Genomic DNA, 20,770 nt, shown 5'->3' with positions numbered 1-20,770 from the left:
CGAGCCAGTGGTTTCAAAACACTGCAGTAAACAGGGTCAAAGTGTCCCGGTTTTGCTGGAAGAAGGTTTGTTTTTATGAGCTGGACAGTACGTGGATGAAGTAATTTTTCAAAACAAACCAAATTTATACGCTTTTTGTTTGTTTGTTTTACTCTGTGGGTTTAAAAAAATTAACCAGATGAGGTTTAGTAAGGGTTACATTTTTAAACAAAATTATACTTTTCCCCTTTTAAAAAAAAAAAAAAAACGGTTTTCTATGGTTTTCACAGAGGAAATGAAAATACCTCCGATCTAGGATTTTTAAATGGAGTTTTAGAGAGCAAGCTAGGAGCCAGTGTGCAGCAACTGCCAATCACAATCACTAGTAAAATATTCCTTGTAATTTTGTACCTTCTGCTCTTCTTTAGACAGGCATTTAAGTACCAGAAAGTTAATGGCACAGAATACTGCTGACTGCGTGGTTCTCGTCTTAATGCATTTTCCAACCTTGAACCTGAGAATACCAGAGGCTGGGGACTCTGGACACTCCTCTGCGCAGTTTTCTGCCCGTGGCCTGGTTCCTGAGGTAACAAGTGGGTGTCCCGGGCGTGTGTGTGTGTTAACAACAGCAGTGATGCCACGTGGTGCCCAGAGGTCGCCGCGATCTGTCCCGGGGGTTCCTGGTCCTCGGGGCTTCTGAGATGAACTGTGAACTTGGGGCATCCTGAGAAGTACAGGCGTTTTGGAGTGTGCCACAGCAAATCTGGATGTCGGCATAAACACAGCTCCCAAAGTGAAAGCAGGGGCCTCGAGGAAGGAATTACCCTCATCTCACTCCCGACCTGCTTACTGTGCTGGAAAACAAAGTAAGTTTTGTTTGTTTCTTTGTTAGTCAGTCGCTGCTACATGTTTTCTCTTGCTAACATTGTATTAGACACTCCATATCTGGCAAACGCCAAGTTTTTCCCCCCTCATTGGGAAGTAGGATATGAAGTTTGTTAAATAGCTCCTTGCTTCTTTAATCTTTTCTGTCTCTCTTCCTATATCTAGCGTGCTGGCTTCCTTGTTGGAGATCGTATGAGACTGAAATTTATTATCAATGAGAAAACACAAAGTTCTTTTTTCCTTCTTCTTCTTTGTGAAACAATCCAAGAACCTTGCTGTTAATTAAAGGACAGTGACACAGGCAAAACTTTTTTTACGTGGTGCAGCCAGCAGCATATCTAGCAAAAGAGCCCCAGTTCACCGTCCTTATTTCCATTGGGAAGCAGAAAGGGTGCCTGTACGAGACTTATGTGAAAATAGAGTGTCCCCCCTGTGGGAACGGCAGACACTGGCTGGGAGTGGTGCCTGAACAAGAGGCCGTAACTTAAAAACCTGTTGGGCAATGGGAAGGAGCTGAAGAATACGAATTATTTAGTGATGTTGGGGGAAAAAAAATAAAAACCCACAAACAAACAGACTTTCTGTAAGAATGGGATAAAATGTATAAAGACCTAAACTTGTCGAGGAAACTGATGTTTTCCTTCAAGTTAGAAAGATTCATGTTTTGTAGGTTTATAGAAGATGTGTGGCTTTCAGAAAATAAGAGGCATCACCACCTGTGCAGATTTTGGGACACCAGCCTAATTCTGACACTTGACCCCTGTCTTCCATTTGTGTTTGTTTGTGTTTTATCTGATCCTAGCTCCAGAGCTGTGGCATGGCTCAGTAAATTAATACAAAGCTCTATGGTTTTGAAAATGCAAAACAAATGGAAAGGCAGAGTAGCTTACGATTTGTAATTAGATTATCCTTCCTCATAAAGTGGACTGTTTTTGCCATAGAGTCTTCTGGACTTTTCTCAACTCCCAACGGCAACACTTTAAAGGTAGAAGGAGGCATTGTAACTACGGAGTGGCATTGGAAGAGCAGAAATCAGGAATCTTCCTTCTCAATCTCGTATGGAGTACTGAGTGAATTTAAGTTAGGGCTTCTGTGCCGTGGGAATTCACATTTTATCTCGCCGTGGTGGTGGTAGGACGTGGGGTGTCCGTTTTTCATTTAAAACCCTCCAGGCTCCTTTTATGAATGTCTGTGGATTATTCAGCAAACTTCCTTTAAACACCTTTCTGCAGACTACTGTACTCAGAGCTGCAGTGTGTCACAATTAAACCTACCGAGATTGGGTTTGTCAATTAAAGATCCAGAACAGTTTGAAGCCAGGGTGAATGAGCAGAGCATTCCCCTCGGAACGGTTTGTTAGAGACGGTGCCACATGAGCTGGGCTGTCCGCTTCTGAGCTGCCCTCCTAATTAAAGGGGAAGGTGCCTGCCATCTGTCTGCTTTCATTCAGGGCAGTAGGGGGCCTGGGGTGGAAGGAAGCCACCCCCCTTTATTTTTTCTCCCACTCTTTTTTACAGTCCCCTTTCTCCCTAGTCAGTGACCCAGAAGGTCATTGATGATCTGTCTATCTCAGACTGAATAGTAACATAAGCATGCAAGGCGCTTGCAAAAAAAAAAAAGTTTATAACGTGTGCTTATCCATTTAGAATTCTGCTTGAATTAAGTCTGGGAGTGTTGTAATTTCTACGTTTGTGTCTTTGCTCCTGTTAACTGAGGGCACTCCTGGCAGAAAAGTAGGGATTTTTAGTTGTACTGATTTTGCTTTTTGTGTGAAAAAATTGTTTACACTTCACTGGGCATAATCAGAAGATGGCAGCATCGTAACTGTGCGGTGGGGATGTACAGAAATACCGTTCTGAACAAAACCAGGGCTACCTGTTGACTGTGATACGCACGCGTCATCACAAGGGAGGTTGTGCACAGGGGTGTTAACACGTGTCCGTGTGCTGAGGCTTCCTGGGCCAATCATTGAAATAATTCATGGTATTTATCCTTTAGTTAGGCAATAAGCCTTTTAGCCCCTTTCTCATGAGAATAGATTATTGGAGAATTTGGTTTGGGGTCATGGCTTTTAATTGTTTTTGAAATGTAGGGTGCTCTAACTAAATGATTGAGCTTCCTTGCCTCAGTTTCCACCTGGAAGAAATCTGTGCTGCTTTCAGAAACATTTAAGAGAATATGAAATAAAATTTTGTCCTCGATAAAAACTTTATTATCACTGAAAATTCCTAAAATCTGCGGTGGTTTCTCTTTTCTGTTCTTATGTACTTGAGCAAAGTGTCAACCGTCATTTAAAAAGATTCAGTCCTGACACAACACTGTTGAGCTACCCAGGCAGTAGATTTGGACTTTCCAGAATATACTGGGTTTTGGAACTTTCTGTGACCAGGAACTGTGGTGTCTCTTAAGCCCTCCATGTTTGGAAAGCCCAAATGTGAGAGTCATGTCTGTAATTTTATTTAAAGGTTTTTTTTTTCCAATTTGTCATCAACTTATAATGAGCTTCCTCGTCGATGTGCTTATGTTGTTCAATCTGGGAAGAGCAGCATGTAGGTTCTGGAGACAATGACGTCAGTCTGCATGATTGGATGATCATGAAAAGTAGATCGTTTCCCAGGCGCTGACGGGTGCACAGTGCCGAATAGGCAGGTCTTTTCATCTTTTTTATGTAACAATTTTAGATACCCAGCAAGGTACTTCGCTAACTGTCGTCTCTAAGGTGTGATTTAAAGCTAATTTGGTTTTACTCATCTTGTATTTACTTCAGGGGATCTAAGTAAACAATTTAAATGAATCCCATCTAGAAAGCGTTCCTTCAAAGTAACGCAATTAATATTTTAACGCACGTAGCAAAAGACACACAGACATGCAAATGAATGTTGCCTCCTTAAGTACCGAGTCAGCTAGGAAGAAGTTAAGCCGCTACTTAACTGCAGCCACGTCATGTCGTCTTTGCCAGAGACACACGTAGAACTTGCCGTTTGCTGGTGCCTTGAGAGCCTTCCATCCTTTTTTATTGCCCACTGTGGTAGAAATTCTCTGTCCTTTGAGGACAGGAAGGAGACAGTAATCAGGTCTGATGAACAGACTTATGATCACATAACTGACTGGTGTCATTGGTTCATGTAAACGTTTACGGAGGCACCTACTACATTCCAGCCATGAGGACTGCAGATTCAGAAATGGACGTGCCATGGACCTGGCCCTCCAGGAAGACACAGCTCAGTGGGGTGAATGATGTCTAAGGAGGTAACGCTACATACCGACAAGGACTGTGACAGAGGCACACGTGGTGTTGCGAGGGCCCAGAGATGGGGTTAAAACCAAACTTGTTGGAAAAATGAGAGTTGTACACGTGATTTATAAAGGGCATTACATAATAGCATTTGGGAAATGAAAGCCCTGGGAGCTGGGGGGAGGGAGGACCTTTTCTATTTTAAGGATGAGGAGCTTGGAATTCATTTCTGCAGTAAATTCTCAGCCGTTTGAAAGCCTTTTGAGAAAAGGTGTTTCGTTCTGTAATAAACATACTTCTTTTTCACCAGAAGAAATTGTGGCTATATAAAAGGGGGGAGGTCTAAAAATTTTTTTGGACATTGTGAGAATACTTCTGTCATTCTCCAAAGGAGACTGTTTTGAAGAATGGTTTTTATTTACATATTAAAATCAGGTACTTCTGAAATACTCAGGATACCAAAGCATGACGTGCCATGGTTATTGCTGAGATTAGCTGTATAGCTTGTGGGAGACATGAAACTTACGGCATCTGTAAGTATAACTTGGAAAAGAAAAGGCTTCTTCATGTCCTCTCTCATGTTTCCTGCCCTAGAGACAGAATTTCTGTCCTGTAGCCAATAGTAGATCTTCCTGTGGATAAGTTCATTTAACAGTTACTTGTGGAGTGTCCCTCAATGCCAGGTACAGTTGTAGGAGCTGATCAGAAGCTGAGCTGATTAGCTATAGACCCTGGATGCTGGTGCTACTCAGAAGGACTCTGTAGGGTTGTCCGTACAGCCACCATTTCCTGGGTGTTTTTTCTGAGCATGGCATTGTGGGCGTGGCCACGATGCTATCCTTGTAGAACTTGGAGTAAGATTCTGTGCACAGGTGACAGAACGAATGCAGAGCAAGAGATGAATGTATTAATATAGAGAGCTAACTAAACATACCACGTGTTTGCAGAAAAGAAAGCTTGTCTGTGAGCAGGATGATCACGAAATCATTTATGGATTAAGGAGCATTTGAGCTGGACATTGAAAGAAGACTCAGGGAGCATGTTCCAGTCCAAGGAAAGCCAAGCAAAGGCCTAGAGCGGGATGGGAAATTCCAGTGTACCGAGCAGGCAGTAACTGATTCGTTGTTGCTGGGCAACCATGTGTGCAAAAGTGACTAATGAGAGGATAAGGCGGCCAAGGTCCCTTGAGGCCAGATCCGGGTGGACCATGTATGTCCAACAACTAAATGCTTTAAACTTGATCCTGAGCCATCGGGGAGCAGTGGAAGTGTCCCGGTCAGGAGAGTGACAGTGGGATCTCTCCTGGAGGAAGCCTTGTCTGATGTCAGTGTGGGGGGTGGTTGGCCAGTGAGAGAATCCAAGCGGAAGGCATGTGAGCTGCTGAGACACAGTCCAGGACAGAGGGGAAGAGGGCCCAGATGAGGGGGGACGACTGGAATGGAGAAAACTAGACAGGTTAAAGAGGTGGGCTTTAGGAACTGCCTGGATAACAGAGATTAGCTGGTGGGGAGGTGGGAGCAAAAGTAACTCCAGATTTTAGAACCAGGCTCTGTTTATTACTTCTCGGCCATTCGCCAGGCATTTCACATAGATCAGTTCATTCAGGTGTATCCTAATTCTATAAGGTTGGTATTTTTGTCCGTATTTCAGAGATGTAGAAAACCAAGGCTCAGAGAAAGGTTTGTCTAAAGTTGTCCAGAAGCTAACAGGATATCGAACAGGGCATTGCAGGTGTTCCTGATTTCCATGCCTGTGTTCTCTCTACTGGGTTTGGAAGAGAGCAGGCGTGAGAGAAAAGGTGATCTCTCGTTGTTTTGCACATATTCGGCGTAGATGCTGGTGAGATGTCCGTCAGATGACTGGAGACACAGAACCGAATCTCTAGGACAAAGTCAGGAGGACCAGAGCTTAAGAGCCAACTGCATGTTTATTTAGCCAATACTTGTTGAGTGTCCTTTGGACCAGTGCTGCATGGCAGGAGTACACTGGAAAGCAAACAGGCCATAGTCTTGATTCACAGACCCGCAGGCCGGGGAGTGAGACGCCACCCTGTGGGTTGAGTATAATGCAGGGGGAAGTGCAGATCTGCCACGGGAAGAGCCACTGAGGGGAAGCTAACCACGTCTGGAGACACAGAAGGCCTCGGAAGAGGTTGTAGCGCTTCACATGACTCTCGATGATGAGTGCCAAGATAAAGTGGAAAAAGGCCTATTCGAGGCAGGGGACCTAGAATGTACTAGACCCAGAGGCAAGAGGGAAACACAGTACGTCTGAGGAACTGGACATGGTATGCCTGGAACGAGGGAGGAGTAAACCAGATAAGTTAGAGAGGTGGGCGGCAGCTAGGTTAGGAAATGCCCCAGAAGAACAAAGGTCAGCATGCAAGTTTCTGAAGGCAGCCATGTTGTTGCTGGTACCTGCTGGCGGGGGGGGGGGGGGGGGGGGGGGGGTCAGATTTGGGGCTTAGAATTGTTAGGTTTGGTTATCCTGAGTAACCAGTGGCCTGAGTAATTGGTGAATACAGTAATGGAGAGCTCAAGGACACGAGGTTGTGGCCGAGAGTGGGATGTCCGGATTTATTATTGCTCAAGTGCAGCCGTTCGAGGGATGATGAGAGAAGAAGGTCATGAGAGAGGGTGGGTGAAGTGGAGGGCAGAGGCCGGCTGTGGGAGGTGCGGGGGTTGAGGAACTAAGAGACTCTGTCCTGTGCTGGATGTGGGGTTCACGTGGAGGTGGGGTTCACGGAGGTTGTCGGCCCGACTTGGAGCAGAGAAGGTCAGCGTGAAGGTCGGCTGAGGAGGCGTGGAGGCCGGGCACTGAGGTGGGCCCTGAAAACGTGATTTCCGCAGATCGTGTGATGGCGTTAGTGAACGAAGACAAGCAAGGGCACAAAGACAGAGTGAGTAGGACCTGGGGCCAGGGGTGGGAGGAGATCAGGAAGGCGTTTTCAAAGAGGAAAACAGGGAAGTTCAGAGTCCCGAAGGCCAGAGGAGGTCCGTGCAAAGAAGGAGGCGTTGAGCAGCAGCCACTAACTCAGGGCTCAGGAGGAAAGGACTGGCGAGGGACCCTCCGGCCGGCGAGCGCAGAGCATTCGTTGACCTAAGGAGTGTAAGGGAATCCCCAAGTACAGGCAGCGAGTATAACCCCCACTTGCAACACATTTTTGGTTGGAAGAAAAGAGGAGGCATATGGTAGCTTGAGGAGTAAATCTACTGTAGCAACAATGAGTCTTGTTACTTTGTTATTTGTTTGACAGTCTTCTAGGATTCTCCACTGTGTGTCCTGTTGCTGGTCAAACTGTTTACCCTTTCCATGCTTCGTTTGTCAAACGAGTACCTGCCTCATGGGGCTGTCTGTTGTAAGGAGTAAATAAATGGGTTGTAAAGTGCTGCCTTGGACACAGTAAGTGATACACAAATGAAGGTGAAAGCAAGCAAAGAAGGAAGCAGATACATACGTTACAATAATCGATCATATGTATTCTATGCAACATGTAACATGCACACGTGCACCCTTGCATTTTAGGCACTTACCCCTGAGTATTCACGATAATTCTGTAATGTGAGTGAAACAGAGGCCCTGAGAGTTGCAGGGAACTTATTCCAGGGCGTGCTGCTGACGAGCAGTCATCCCGGGAGACAGGGCCCCGTCTCCCGACTTGGAGTCGGTGGCCCTCGCACTGAGCCAGGCTGCGTCCTTGGGCTGTTGCAGGAAGAGTGCTGGACCTGCAGCTTCACAGAAGCAACTGAGGGCAGCTCTTCTGGGTGTGGTGTGCACTGTGCTCTGCACACAGCCCCCGCCCCGTTGGTGTCACCCCTCTGTGCTGCGTACTCGGCTGGTACCGGCGCTGAGTTTGCAACCCTTGTTCCAAAGGCTTGGTCCCTGGTGACTGGAGTGCCTTCCTTCTCCTGACTGATCCTGCCGTGCAGATGCCATCGTCTTCTGCATCTCCTTTGTAGGGTTTCTTCAGACTTAGAATTCACCTCTAAAGAAGGGGGTGCCTCGTCAGAATTTCTTGCCTCTAATCTCATCTCAGAGTGAAATTGCTGTGTGTTCTAGAGAATTTTCCCACCGGAAGGAACCGTCTGAACATCATCTCTTTTGCAAGGATGGTGTGATGGTCAATCTTATGTGTCAGCTTTAGCCAGGTCACGGTACCCAGCTATCTGGTGAAACCCCAGTGTGCGTGTCACAGTGCAGATAGACGTCATTTAGTTTTAGATGAGGTTGAACATTGAAGGCAGTAGACTCTGAGTAAAGCAAATGATCCTGTATAATTACCCTCATCCAGTTGTGACAGCCTTAGAGAAAAAGATTGGTCCCCCTGCCCCCACCGCCACCAAGGAAGAGGGAATTCTGTCTCCAGACAGCCCTCCAGCTTGGACTGCAACACAGCTCTTCTCTGGGTCACCATCCTGAGTGTGGGTTTGCCAACCCCCATAATCGCCTGAGCCAGTTCCTTAAAATAAATCTCTCCGTCATTCTCCATCTCTCTCTCCACCATACGTGCACACTGAGACAGACAGACACACACACACACACACACACACACACACACACATGCGCGCACATCCTATTTGTTTCTCTGGAGAACCTTTATTATAGATAGGAAAATACAGAAATTGAAATTGCTCAGCTGCTGTTGATAGCAAAAAGCTGCATCAGCTCTCTCGGCATTCTTGGTGTACATGTGTATATACATACATATGTATACATACCTGTACATATATATATATACATACACACACTTTTATTTATTTATGATTTGTTGTATAGATGGGAAAGTGAATTGTAGAAAGGATGTGGGGTACTCAGTGTGATGCATAAACTTGATGGGAGAGTTAAAGAAAGAACTTGATTTCCTCTGGTTGTGGTTCAGTTGTTGTCTTGCTATTTGGCTCTCATGTTTTTATTAGCAAGATAATAAAGTTACTGGGTTTGCCATACATAATTATTGCTAACATTTATGGAATATTTTCTATAGGGTACTAATCTAATTGCTTTATAGCTGTTTATGATTTTTATCCATACTTCTACCCAGTGAGATAGGATCTAATATTCTCCTCATATTACAGATTTTTTTTAATGTTTATTTATCTTTGAGAGAGAGAGAGAAGCAGAGTGCAAGTGGGGGAGGGACAGTGAGAGAGGGAGACACAGAATCCGAAGCAGGCTCCAGGCTCCGAGCTGTCAGCACAGAGCCTGATATAGGGCTCGAACTCAAGGACTGCTAGATCATGACCTGAGTCAAAGTCACACACTTAACCGACTGAGCCACCCAGGCACCCCCCTCATATTACAGATTTGAAACACCGAGTCCCAGTGAGCAACATGGTCACTGCTGTGGAGAACTGAGTGATGGAGAGTGCTTAGGGCCCCGGCAGCCTGGCTCCAGAGGTTATGTTCCTAACCATTCCTTCTGCCCTACTGCTTCTCAGCATAAGACGTCTTGAGCAGAGCTCTTCATCTGTCCTTGTGGAGTCATCATCCAGAACAGTCCTTATGGTAGCGGTACTTTCCGTAGGGTTTGTTTTAAAAGAGAAAATGCTTGGGGCGCCTGGGTGGCTCAGTCTGTTAAGCGTCTGACTTCGGCTCAGGTCGTGATCTCGCGGTTCGTGAATTCAAGCCCCACGTTGGGCTCTGTGCTGACAGCTCGGCACCTGGAGCCTGCTTCGGATTCTATGTCTCCCTCTCTCTCTCTGCCCCTCCCCTGCTCATGCTCATGCTCTGTCTCTGTCTTCGTCTCTGTCTCTGTCAAAAATAAATAACATTAAAAAGATAAAAAATAATAAAAGAGAAAATACTTATAAGTTATATCAGTTATAAGAGGCCATCTAATACCTGCATGCTACCTCCTTGAGAAACAGAGAACATACCCATTGCAACAATGGTATGGGCCTCTTGCTGGGGTAAACTTTTAGCAAGTAGACTTTCCTGTCTAGCTTGGTAACCATCTAATTTGTAAAAATCATGCAGAAATGTGATAAAGTGGTGATGTGGTTTAGTTTCTTGTCCAGCAATTTGGTGAGTGTCCCGGGGAAGGAGATAGCATGCTTCTGTGTATACGTCCCTTGGTTCTCTGCAGGAATAACCATCAAAACTGCCATTTACTGGGCCTTGTGTGCACCAGGAACTGCTACAAGTGCTTTACAGACATGCCTCATGGAGTCTTCTCAACATTATCCTTCCGTTTTACGTTTAAATAAGGCAGTGATGAGGGAATTCAAGAATGTTTCCGCAGTAAGTGGCACAGCAGGACTTAAACTTCATCTTAATGACACCAGCCAGTGCTCTCAGTCTCTCTGCTGTATATCCCTGAGACCCACTACTCTTCCCTGCTAGACTGTAAGCTCCGTGAGGACAGGAACTTTTTGTTTCACTGGGTTCACCACCATATTTGAGCATCTACCAAGTGCACTGCCTGACACATAGTAGGTACTTAGCGCCCGATGTTGAGCGACGAACTCACTGTGTTCTCTGTGATCGCCACCAGCCAGCTATGGGCCAGGTAGAGAGCACCGACCTGGGAAGGGTACTGTGGACTCCTGCAGATTCAGCCCTCACGTACCTGTTGGAGGATATTTTCTCTGTGTCTCAAGATGAGCATATCAGCCTGACCTTCAGGTAGATACTGCATAGCTCTGTCAATAGTCTCCTTCGCCCGAGAAATCTAAATGATGTTACGTACATCCCTGTCATTAGAATTCAGGACTGATATTTTATAGCTTGTACTCTATACTGATCTGGACAACATCTGAATAATATTGGTGCTTTTTAAGGAAACATCAAATTATAAATTACATATAAATGGTTTTAATTTCTAATGAAATTTTTTTTTTTTTTTTTGAGAGAGAGAGAGAGTGAGCAGGGGAGGGGCAGAGAGAGGGGGACAGAGGATCCAGAGCAGGTTCTGTATTGACAGCAGCAAGCCCAGTGTGGGCTCAAACTCATGAACTGTGAGATCATGACCTGAGCCAAAGTTGGATGCTCAAACCGACTGAGCTACCCAGGTGCCCCATCAAATTATATGTTTTTAAGACATTCCCAAAGGTCTCTGTTTCTTCCGTTTTTCCAGATCTCTCCCTCTCTCTTGTGTCTTTCTTTCTTCACACATGCACTCGCACACACACACCCGCATTCAAACATGCACTCACACACACACTCACACACCACTCATACATGTACACGCATGTACATGTGCTCACACACACATGCATTCACACTCATACCCCTTAGTTTCTCACTAATTAATGAATCTTCTTTGTAAATACTTTGTAACCACTTTATAAACCAAAACTGCATTACTTACATTTATATTTTGTCCCATTTTTTTCCTTAAAGTTTAGTTTCTTTGCTTCGCATAACTGGACACTAAGTATTGCAATCTGCACCATTATATAAGCTTGTTTTTCCTCTTGGAAATAGTAAATTATGATGAGTTTGATAAAAAATATAAATCAGAATAAGCAGCATTCAGTACTTAGCCTTCTAGTCTAGCCTGTGTTTGTGCAGGTGTATGATTATTTATGCAGACCTATAGTAAATAGTGTGAATTTTCTTTGCAAAACAAATGGTATGGTCCAGAAGAATCACCTCTGGGCTTGTATGTTTTGTAAACTACGTGGGTTGTATACACACTTGACTTGTGAGCCACGGTTTATACCTTTTATAATTTTCTTCACCTTAAAAAAACCCTACATGGCAAGAAACTCCATTATTATTAGTATAAAAAGCCTTATAATTTATAGCCAAATCAAGGCCAGGAAAGAATGCAGATTCACTCAGTAAAAACTCATTAACAGCCTGCTCTGTACCAGAATGCACTTCCTTGTAGCTTTGGAAAGCCTCACAGTAGGGCGGTTTCTGTTTGAGAATGAACAGTCACAAGAGCAAGGCAGATATAGACAAGAATATAATTTTCCAAAATTTAAATGAGGGGTGGTAGAGTATACATCCAAACAAAATACAGGGGCACCTGGGTGGCTCATCTGACTTCAGTTTAGGTCATGATCTCATGGTTCGTGAATTCAAGTCCCACATCAAGTGAACATGAATCCTGCTTCGGGTGAGCCCTCCTCTCTCTCTCTCTCTCTCTCTCTCTCTCTCTCTCTCTTTCTCTCTCTCTCTCTCTCTCCCCCCCCCCCTCCTCTCACTCTCTCTCCCCCCCCCCCACCCTCCTCTCACTCTCTCTCTCTCTGCCCCTCATGGGATTCTCTCTCTCTCCCTTTCTCTCTCCCTCTCTCTACCCCTTGCTCACTTGCGCCCTCTCTCTCTCAAAACAAAACAAAATACAGTCCTATTAGAGTTACAAAAGTAATAGATAAATTTGAAAAAAATGTACCTTTGCAATCTTCTCAAACTTAAATTTTTTCTGGCATTCCTCTTTTTGAATCTGTATGCTGAATTGTTTATTCTTTTTTTTAATAGGAAGGAAGAAAACGTTCTCCTTAGGAATTCATTAGAAATTAGAATTAATTTCAGCGTTTAGTATTCTTTAGACTCTGGTGGAGGCTGATTTGAAAGGGTGTGTTTAGTTGGATCGGCCATGGAGAAAGAGAACAAGCAGTTGTCCTGGCCAGTACATCTTTGCTATGATGGGGAAATGGCGTCGCTTTAACGTTCATTTATTTTTGAGAGAGACAGAGACAGAGTGCCAGCTGGGGAGGGGCAGAGAGAGAGGGAGACACAGAATCTGAAGCAGGCTGTGGGCTCTGAGCTGCCAGTACAGGGCCCGATGTGGGATTTGAACTCATGAACCTTGAGATCGTGACCTGAGTTGAAGTCGGACGCTTCACTGACTGAGCCACCCAGGCGCTCCAAGAAATGGCGTTGCTTTAATTGCAACTCTTTCACTGCCTTCCTTGCCAAGCCCAGTGGCTCCTGTTATAACATGTGGTGACTTTTCCCTTGGAGACTAACTCGCTCCAAGTTACCGTAATATTTAGGACCAGCTACAAAGACATTTCTTCCCCTAAACCCATGCCAAATCTAAATCAAACTATCGTCTCCTCCCTGGCCACTCAAATAGACCCGGCTCATATTTGAAAAGGACAAGAAATGCACAGGCCTCTCATGCCTGTTTGAACAGATAGATAAACAAGGCACATCATGCCTAGTGTTGCTTTCAGCTTGGTCATTTCCTTCTAAAATAGACTCTGATACTATGTTCACTTAAGACTTGGAACTTAGATGTTCTAGAAAGAAGCATATTTTAAGTCTAGCTACAGCAAATTTAGTCTGCTGTCAGTGCTGATGCAGGAAAGAGGAGTAAATCTAAAATCATGGGCCTTCAATAGGTGTGGCTCTGAGCTCCTACACAAACCTCAGTCTCGAGTGCGGGCGGGTCAGCTAGACGTCCCCATCCTCAGTGGCCGCAGGTTGTCTGCTCACCACAGGTAACGCTAAACAAATAATGCTAATCCATTTTGTTTTGAAGAAGGCAAGACTGGGTGGCTCAGTCGGTTGAGCGTCTGGCTTCAGCTCAGGTCATGATCTCACTGTTGGTGGGTGCGAGCCCCACATCGGGCTCTGTCCTGACAGCTCAGAGCCTGGAGCCTGCTTCGAACTTTGTGTCTCCCTTTCTCTCTCCCTCCCCTGCTCATGCTCTGTTTCTCTCTCTCCTTCAAAAATAAATAAAAACATTGAAAAGAAGAAAAAGAAAAAAAAATTTTTTTAAAAAGAAGGCAAGTCTAGCAAAATAGGAAAAATATTCCTGATAAATAAATTTGTTCTGACCTGTAAACCTGTTGTATTTCAGTCATCCTTGATCAAGTAGTTCTGTTCCATAACCAGCATTATTAGCATACGTTAATTTCTTCCTAGTTTTAGCAAGATTGACTTCCTGTGCTGCTTAGCTTATCGTTTTGAAATGTAACTTTCAACACAATTCAGGTTTATAGATTGTATTTCTTTTTAATTGATTATTTTACATACACAGAAGATTATGTGTAACATCTATAAGCGAGCGCTAAAAATAATTTCAAAAAAAATGTGCTCCAGTGAACCACCACCCAATTTAAGAATTTAGAACATGACAGATACTTTTGGATCTCTACTTCATTCTGTCCATTCTCTGCCTTCCTCACAATTCTGAAATTTGTATTTAGAATTCTCTTGAGTGTTTTTAACAAATATATATTTCATCACATAAATGTACATTGCTGCAGGTGTTTTGAGATGGGTAGATAGGTACGCAGTTTTTTGCAGCTTATGAAAATTTTCCTCCATATTATAATGTTTATAAAATTCATTCGTGTTGTCGGGGGCGTGGAGTAGCTGTTCCCTCATATACATTGCTGCAGCATTCCAGTGTGTGTGCATATAGCCTGATTCACCCGTTGTCTTGTTTACGGGGGGAGGAGAACAAAACAAAGGAGTCTCGTTTTGGACATGTTGACTTTGAGACGTCTGTTAAATCCTCAGGGAGACGCCGGGTCGACGGTGGATATTGAGGTCTATAATTCAGGAGAGAGATCTGAGCCAGAGATACCAGCACGTGGACGGCATGGAAATCGTTACTCCCCCAGCTGTTCCTAGAGTCTCCATTGAGATACTTACTTAAGAGACTTTTTTTTTTTCCTTAAAACTTCTTTTCGGTTTTGTTTTTTCCAATCTGCCTGGTGTCCTTGCCGAAGTGTGACTTGTGAGAGAATAAATGAGAATATGAGCTTCAGAGAAAATAGGGAAAGTGTTCTGCAAACTCTGAAGGGTCGTGTAAAGGTTAGGTGGTGTTATTATTACCTGTCTCACAGAGTCGCGTGAGGTACAAGTGAAACTGTATATATAAAATGGCTTTGTAATATGGAAAAATACATACTTAATTATACTTGATTTTTATGCCTTGTTAACTTTTGGCTGTGAGCTAATACTCGCCTCCCCGAGTGCAGACAATAACTCAGCGAATCTTCACAACCATGTGTGACCGACCAATAGATACTATTTCTTCCTATTTTACAGATGTGCAAACTAAAGCTCATAAATGGTGGACCCAGGATTCAAATCCGTAGAGGTGGCTCCTAAAAGCTGTGCTCTTGGCTGCTATGTGGGACTGCCCCCCTTTTAAATAAGTTTCATCCAGTTCCTTCAGCTTCAAGATGTAAAAAATTTTAGGGACGTATTTCAGGGTGGCCACTTAGAACCTGGCTAAAACATGGCGCTCCAGGCAGGGGCTCCTGGCAAAGGGCTTTGTCTGTGCTGAGTTTCACCATTGAACCTGGCCTCAGACCTCACAGAGCACTGCCCACCTACCAAGTGTCCATTCTGTGCCTGTTGAATATGATGTCTACTTGATTTAAGCGAATTTGCCTGCAGCCACCCAGTGAGTCAGTAGTGGGCCAGGGACTAGAATCTGGGTCTCCTGCCTTTCAAGCATCACATTTGTTTGGTATTAATAAACCATATTTCTCCAGGGGATCTGGCAGAAATTTGAAAGTGCTTAATTTTACTGCAGTAAATACTAAGAATCCTTTTTAAAGCAAGGAAGCCAAGCCCCAACCAGGGAAAACCCGATTTGCTCTGAGGGCCTTTGACAAACCCACACTGGCACTAGGGTTAGATCATAGATTATTGGCTTCGATTCCATCTCCCTCCAGGGCTTTCTGCAGGGGTTAAGACCTCTGTTATGGCCACAGGCCGCAGCTGGACCAGGAAATACTCTTGCACATGAAGCTGGAATGCACAGTGTTCTATCCACAGAGTCAGCAGGTCACGGCCGATTGCCAACAGGAGGGCGTGATGGCAAAGGTTACATTCCTGGCACGCTGCTGATGCAGGTCGGGACCCAGGTGTATTAGCCCTGCTGTCGGAAGGGAGACCTCTCTGCCTTTCTCACTGTGATGGGTGCTGTGCTGTTAGCTTCCTGTGTTTGTGAGTGCATGGTATTTTCTAAAGCCACATCCGGCAAGGAAAAGGTGTGGGCATCCAGGAGGAGGGAGAGGAGCATCTGAGTTACAAACGACTTGAGTGCAGAGAGTGAAGGGGGTGATTTATTTTGTCATCAGAAGACTGCTAGACATGCGGTGGACCCTCAGCTAACAGTTGGTTTTGATAAATTGATTGAGAAGCAACTGAGAGAAAGGTTTCGGCAAGATGAAAGCTGAATTTCCAAGGTCGGTCTGACTGCGTTCAGACGGGAGCTGGGTTTGAATGTATTTTTCACAAGGGAGATTACCACGGAAGACCCACAGTATTGGGGTACAAAAGGCACGCGTTCTTTCTTTTAATTCTCACGATTCCCAGGGCAGGTGACAGAAGGTTACGTCTGTCTCTGTCTCAACAGAAGGGCTTCAGGCAGTTGTGGCAAAAGCGGACCAGATGAGGGCTGTTCTCAGCTCAGCGGGTTGTGTTTTCTGCCACTAACCGTTCCTGGACAAGATACTTCAAACCATACTGGTCTGTTTGGACTTTTCCTTTCCCTTAAGAAAAAGTCAGCGTTCACACTTTGTCTGTGGTGCACGTGATTTTGCCGCCACTTCCTGCCACCCATGTCACCTGCAGAGACTGAGCAGTGAGGCCCGCAAGGAGGCGTGCGCAGCCTCAGATCTGGGGCTTTGTGAGCCTGGCGAGTCCTTACCTGTCCTGCGTGGATCACACTGCCCACTTGGGGTATGTTGTGTGAAGGGGAACACTGCGGGGCTCCCTCTCGGAGCCAGGTGCCTGATCAGGGTTCACAAGGATCCCCTTGGAGACATACTCGCCTTCCTAGCCGTTGAGTCTGAGATTGTCCTGACCCCAGTGACCCTGCTTATTGTTGGCAAATGGTTTGCTCATTGACCGGGGTCTTATGTGAGTAGTAAAAATGGAAAGGATTTTTTTTTTAATCTCTATATTTTTTAAGTAGCAGTATTGAATTTTTTTTAACGTTTATTTGGAGAGAGAGAAAGAGATATGGGGAGAGTAGGAAAGAGAGAGAGAGGGAGGGGGAGAGAGAGAATCTCAAGTCGGCTCCACGCTGTCAGCGCAGAGCCCAACGCTCGATCCCACGAACCGTGAGGTCATGACCTGAGTCGAAACCAAGAGTTGGACGCTCAACCGACTGAACCACCCGTGTGCCCCGGGAAGGGTTTCTGGAGAACTAGTTCTTCCTGCACATAAATTGATCCAAAGTTAAAAGTGGGGCTTTGTGTTTCCAATATATGTTGAATGAATAAAAAGGGAAGAAACTCTCGACCTTTATCACAATTTTAAACCATCCACTTAGAGAAACGGCTCTGTATTTACAAACAGGTAACTTGAAAGGTCAGTAAGCAGAGCAACCTGCTTTAAGTGGCTGTTGTATAGACACAACATAAAAGTAGGAGCAAATTATTCCTCACTTCCGTGCTTCTGTGTCATAAATAATCATTTTAATTTAATGCTAAAAGATCCCTTGGGGTTATGAGATTTTATGAGGTAGTAGTTACAGAGACTTTTAAAATCAATGAGTGTAAAATCTGATGAAACTGTGAAAGTCTTCCTTCTGTTTACTGAAGCTGGAACTAGTATGGCTCCTGTTGAGACATGTCTTCCCTTCCTTTCCACTTCTCTCTTCTTCCCTCCTCCCCTCCCCCTTCCTTTCCCTTCCCTTCCCCTTCCCCTTCCCCTTCCCCCTCCCCCTCCCCCTCCCCCTCCCCCTCCCCCTCCCCCTCCCCCTCCCCTTCCCCTTCCCCTTCCCCTTCCCCTTCCCCCTCCCCTCCCCCTCCCCTTCCCCTTCCCCTTCCCCTTCCCACATTGCATCCAGCCACAGTGTTGATCCAAAGATAACACAGACATTACTCCTGCCTTCGTGGGATTCACAAGCTGGTGGAAGAAGCAGGTGGCATACAAGCATGCAAAGGCAGCTGCAGGTTATGATGTGCCATGAAGGACAAGACCATTACGGTGACAAATCTAGAGAACACCGGCATGTTACTCTCTGTGAACACACTCAGAACCTCAGGGTAATGACAGAACTGATGTCTTGTTACCTATTAGAGGGTAGATTTGTAAGCATAAAGACCTTGGTTTTATAAAGTATCTAGTAAAGAAACACTCTTGGAGATTAGTATTATGAGTTTGTTTTCCTATAGGTAAAGAACATATAGGTAGGTACACTGATACACAGATGTAAACGTACATAGACACTTAACATCCAAAGTTTTTTCTAATAAGCACAAGTGACAGTGTATGGAAACTTAATTTTTCACATGTGCATTGTAGGATCAGATGATGGTATTGGTTGAGTTGTGAGAGACTGGAGGAGAAAGATCTTTTTAAATTTTTTTTTTTTTTTTTTTTTTACAAATACAGTTAGAGCTAGGATATACATATTCTCTACCATTTTCAAAGAGGAATTGGAAAAAAGAGCGGTCATTTCTGGGGTGTTTACAATGGCTGTCTGTTCTAAAGAAGATTCATACAACAATCCCATCAGTGCCCTTAGACGGAAAACAGGGATCAGGTCTGCTGTTCATACAAGACTCAGTGGGCGAGAGAGCGTGGATGGATGTAAGGAAGGCACCATCCCTGAGGGTGGCCACCCTGGGTGGCAGGTCGGCCGGCACAGGAATACCTTCTAAACACGGGTGCCTTTGCACGTGTGCTGGGGGCTGCTCGGCCCTGCGCGTTTCCGATTTCCTGTTGGAAAGAGGGGTTTGGCCTCAGGTTCTTCCCAGTCGTCACTCATCATGCTTAAAGTAAGCAGAAAACAGTGCCTTCAGCTCAGGGAATGGGTCTGCTGTCCATTAATTCTCAGGTCTGTCTTTGAGTCCCCTGGGGGACAAATGTTGTGTCTTTTTCTTTGGCCTCCCGACTAAACGCAGCCAGGGTTTTTAAACCGACTAATTTTCAAAGATTTGCTAACAGAGTAGCAATAGGAGTGGAATACTCGACCTTTGAAAGCTGGTTCATGTTTGTGGTTGATGCTGTATTTTTAAGCGATTTAAAAACGAACACCTCATTTTAATAATAGTTCACTTCACTGTCCTTCTCACCACCGTCATTTCCATAAGGTTCTAGGTCTTTTGTGAGCAAATTAAACACGGTACTTTCTTTATGGCATGGATTAAATCTAGACCCCAATGATATTTGGCACTTTCTAAATACCCAGATGGGCACAGCGTTTGCCTTGAAGTGAAGACGTGCGCAGGGTTTTAATCAACATCATGTTTTATTTTTTCCTCTTTTAAATATCGCCTTTTCAATAGTTGCTCCTTAATGAATGACTGATTGTTTACTGTGGTTTATAACCAGAAATTTGAACATCAGAAAATTCTAACCAAGATCAGGATGAAAAAAAATTTCCCCTCTCATTCTGTCATCCCTTACATTAGACAAAAATAAATTGTCTTCCTTAAGTTTGAGAAATCCCTTCGTTGTCTTCTTGAAAGCTTAAGTGTAATAAATCAGAGGAAGTTTAATTATAGTCCTTAAACCATAAAAAGTTCTTATAAAATAAAAACACAGGTAGGGCTAGAATAAGTTTCATGAACTGTTGAGTGTAACCAGCACTTGAAAGAAAATGTAGTTAAAGATCTATTTTTGCTGCATGTTCTCCATTATTTTTCCATTATTTGATCACTGTGAACATAACTTGGGAGTTTTTTAACAGTAGGAACAAGACACAGAGTTTGTTACCTACTCAGGTAAGATCATCTGAGTCCAAAGACCAGATTCCAGAACAGGGCTCAGACACCTGTCGAGGGTGAGGGTTGTTCAGGACAGCCTGAAGGCAGAAGGGCGGTATTGTTGTAGGGGATCTTAAATGAGAGTTTGGGATCAGAATTGTACCCTCTTTTATCTTTGAAAGTAATAAGTGAATCTTCGTAGCAGATTATTCTCTTGAAGCAGATTGACTTGATGACCACATTGGAAGTGAAGTGCTCATCTAATTAAGAAAAGAAATAGCTGATTAAAAAAAAAAAAAAAAAGGCCAGGTAGCTGAGAAATGGTGTTTCTTCTGCTGAACTTCTTTTCCAAACGTGAACAAAGAAGTCATGGAAGCAGGTGATCCCATTGCTATCTGTGTGTTGTGCTTTGCCACACATCTCACACACGCACACAAACACACACACACACACACACACACACACACACACCCTCACAGACAACTTCTCAGCCCTTGGTTTTCCAGCTTCATCTGTCCCAGAGGGCTAGGGCTTGGGTTTGGTGACAGTCAGTGCTCCCAAGGCAGAGGACTGAACTTAGGGCAGACGTGACAACAGAAAACTTGTCTGCACTTTGCCTGGTATGTCTGTAGTTAGCATTGCATTTATAATGGAAATAAATGATCCGACACTCACCTAGATAAATATAATTTATAATTTTGATGTAAGGTCGAAACAGGAAAGATTATGCTTTTCAGACTGCTCTGAGGACTAACCCACACCACTCATTTTAAATAGTGGTGAGCTGAGCATCTGAAACAGTGTTCACCATTTGGTCAAACACCTGCAGTTGGGTACTAATGTGCATGTTTAATTGCTTGAACTTAAGTGATAAAATCCCTAAAAGGGTGTTCTTACCCCAGAAAACAAGACAAGTCTATTGCAAAGACTGTCTGCCCGCTCTTACAAGCTCCATGCGTTTCATAGGACTTAACACTCCAGTCCCTCTTAGAAGAGCCCTGTTTTGAAATACAGGAAGTTTAGCTCTTGAGGGAAAAGCCCAGATGGCTGAACCATCAGCAGAATCCCTGCATACGCTCCCTTGAGAAGT

At 44.4% G+C, this 20,770-nt stretch overlaps 1 long non-coding RNA gene across 3 annotated transcripts in view; it reads left to right on the top strand.

Annotated features, from left to right (window-relative positions):
- Positions 1–20,340, top strand: part of LOC122488756 — a 176,784-nt gene extending 156,444 nt beyond the window's left edge. Inside the window, exons 6-7 of one of the 3 annotated variants that reach the window (XR_006298684.1) lie at positions 408–845; positions 14,522–20,340. This is a non-coding gene — a long non-coding RNA (uncharacterized LOC122488756). Of the gene's footprint in view, positions 1–407; positions 4,417–14,521 lie in introns of those variants that run through there. The other 2 variants (XR_006298685.1, XR_006298683.1) reach the window with 2 other exon arrangements.
- Positions 20,341–20,770: the final 430 nt, after the last annotated feature.

This window comes from Prionailurus bengalensis, chromosome A2 (assembly GCF_016509475.1).
Source record: "Prionailurus bengalensis isolate Pbe53 chromosome A2, Fcat_Pben_1.1_paternal_pri, whole genome shotgun sequence".
Lineage (NCBI taxonomy): Eukaryota > Metazoa > Chordata > Mammalia > Carnivora > Felidae > Prionailurus > Prionailurus bengalensis.
The sequence above is the reverse complement of the archived record's forward strand: the minus strand, read 5'-3'. Positions and strand labels throughout refer to the sequence as shown.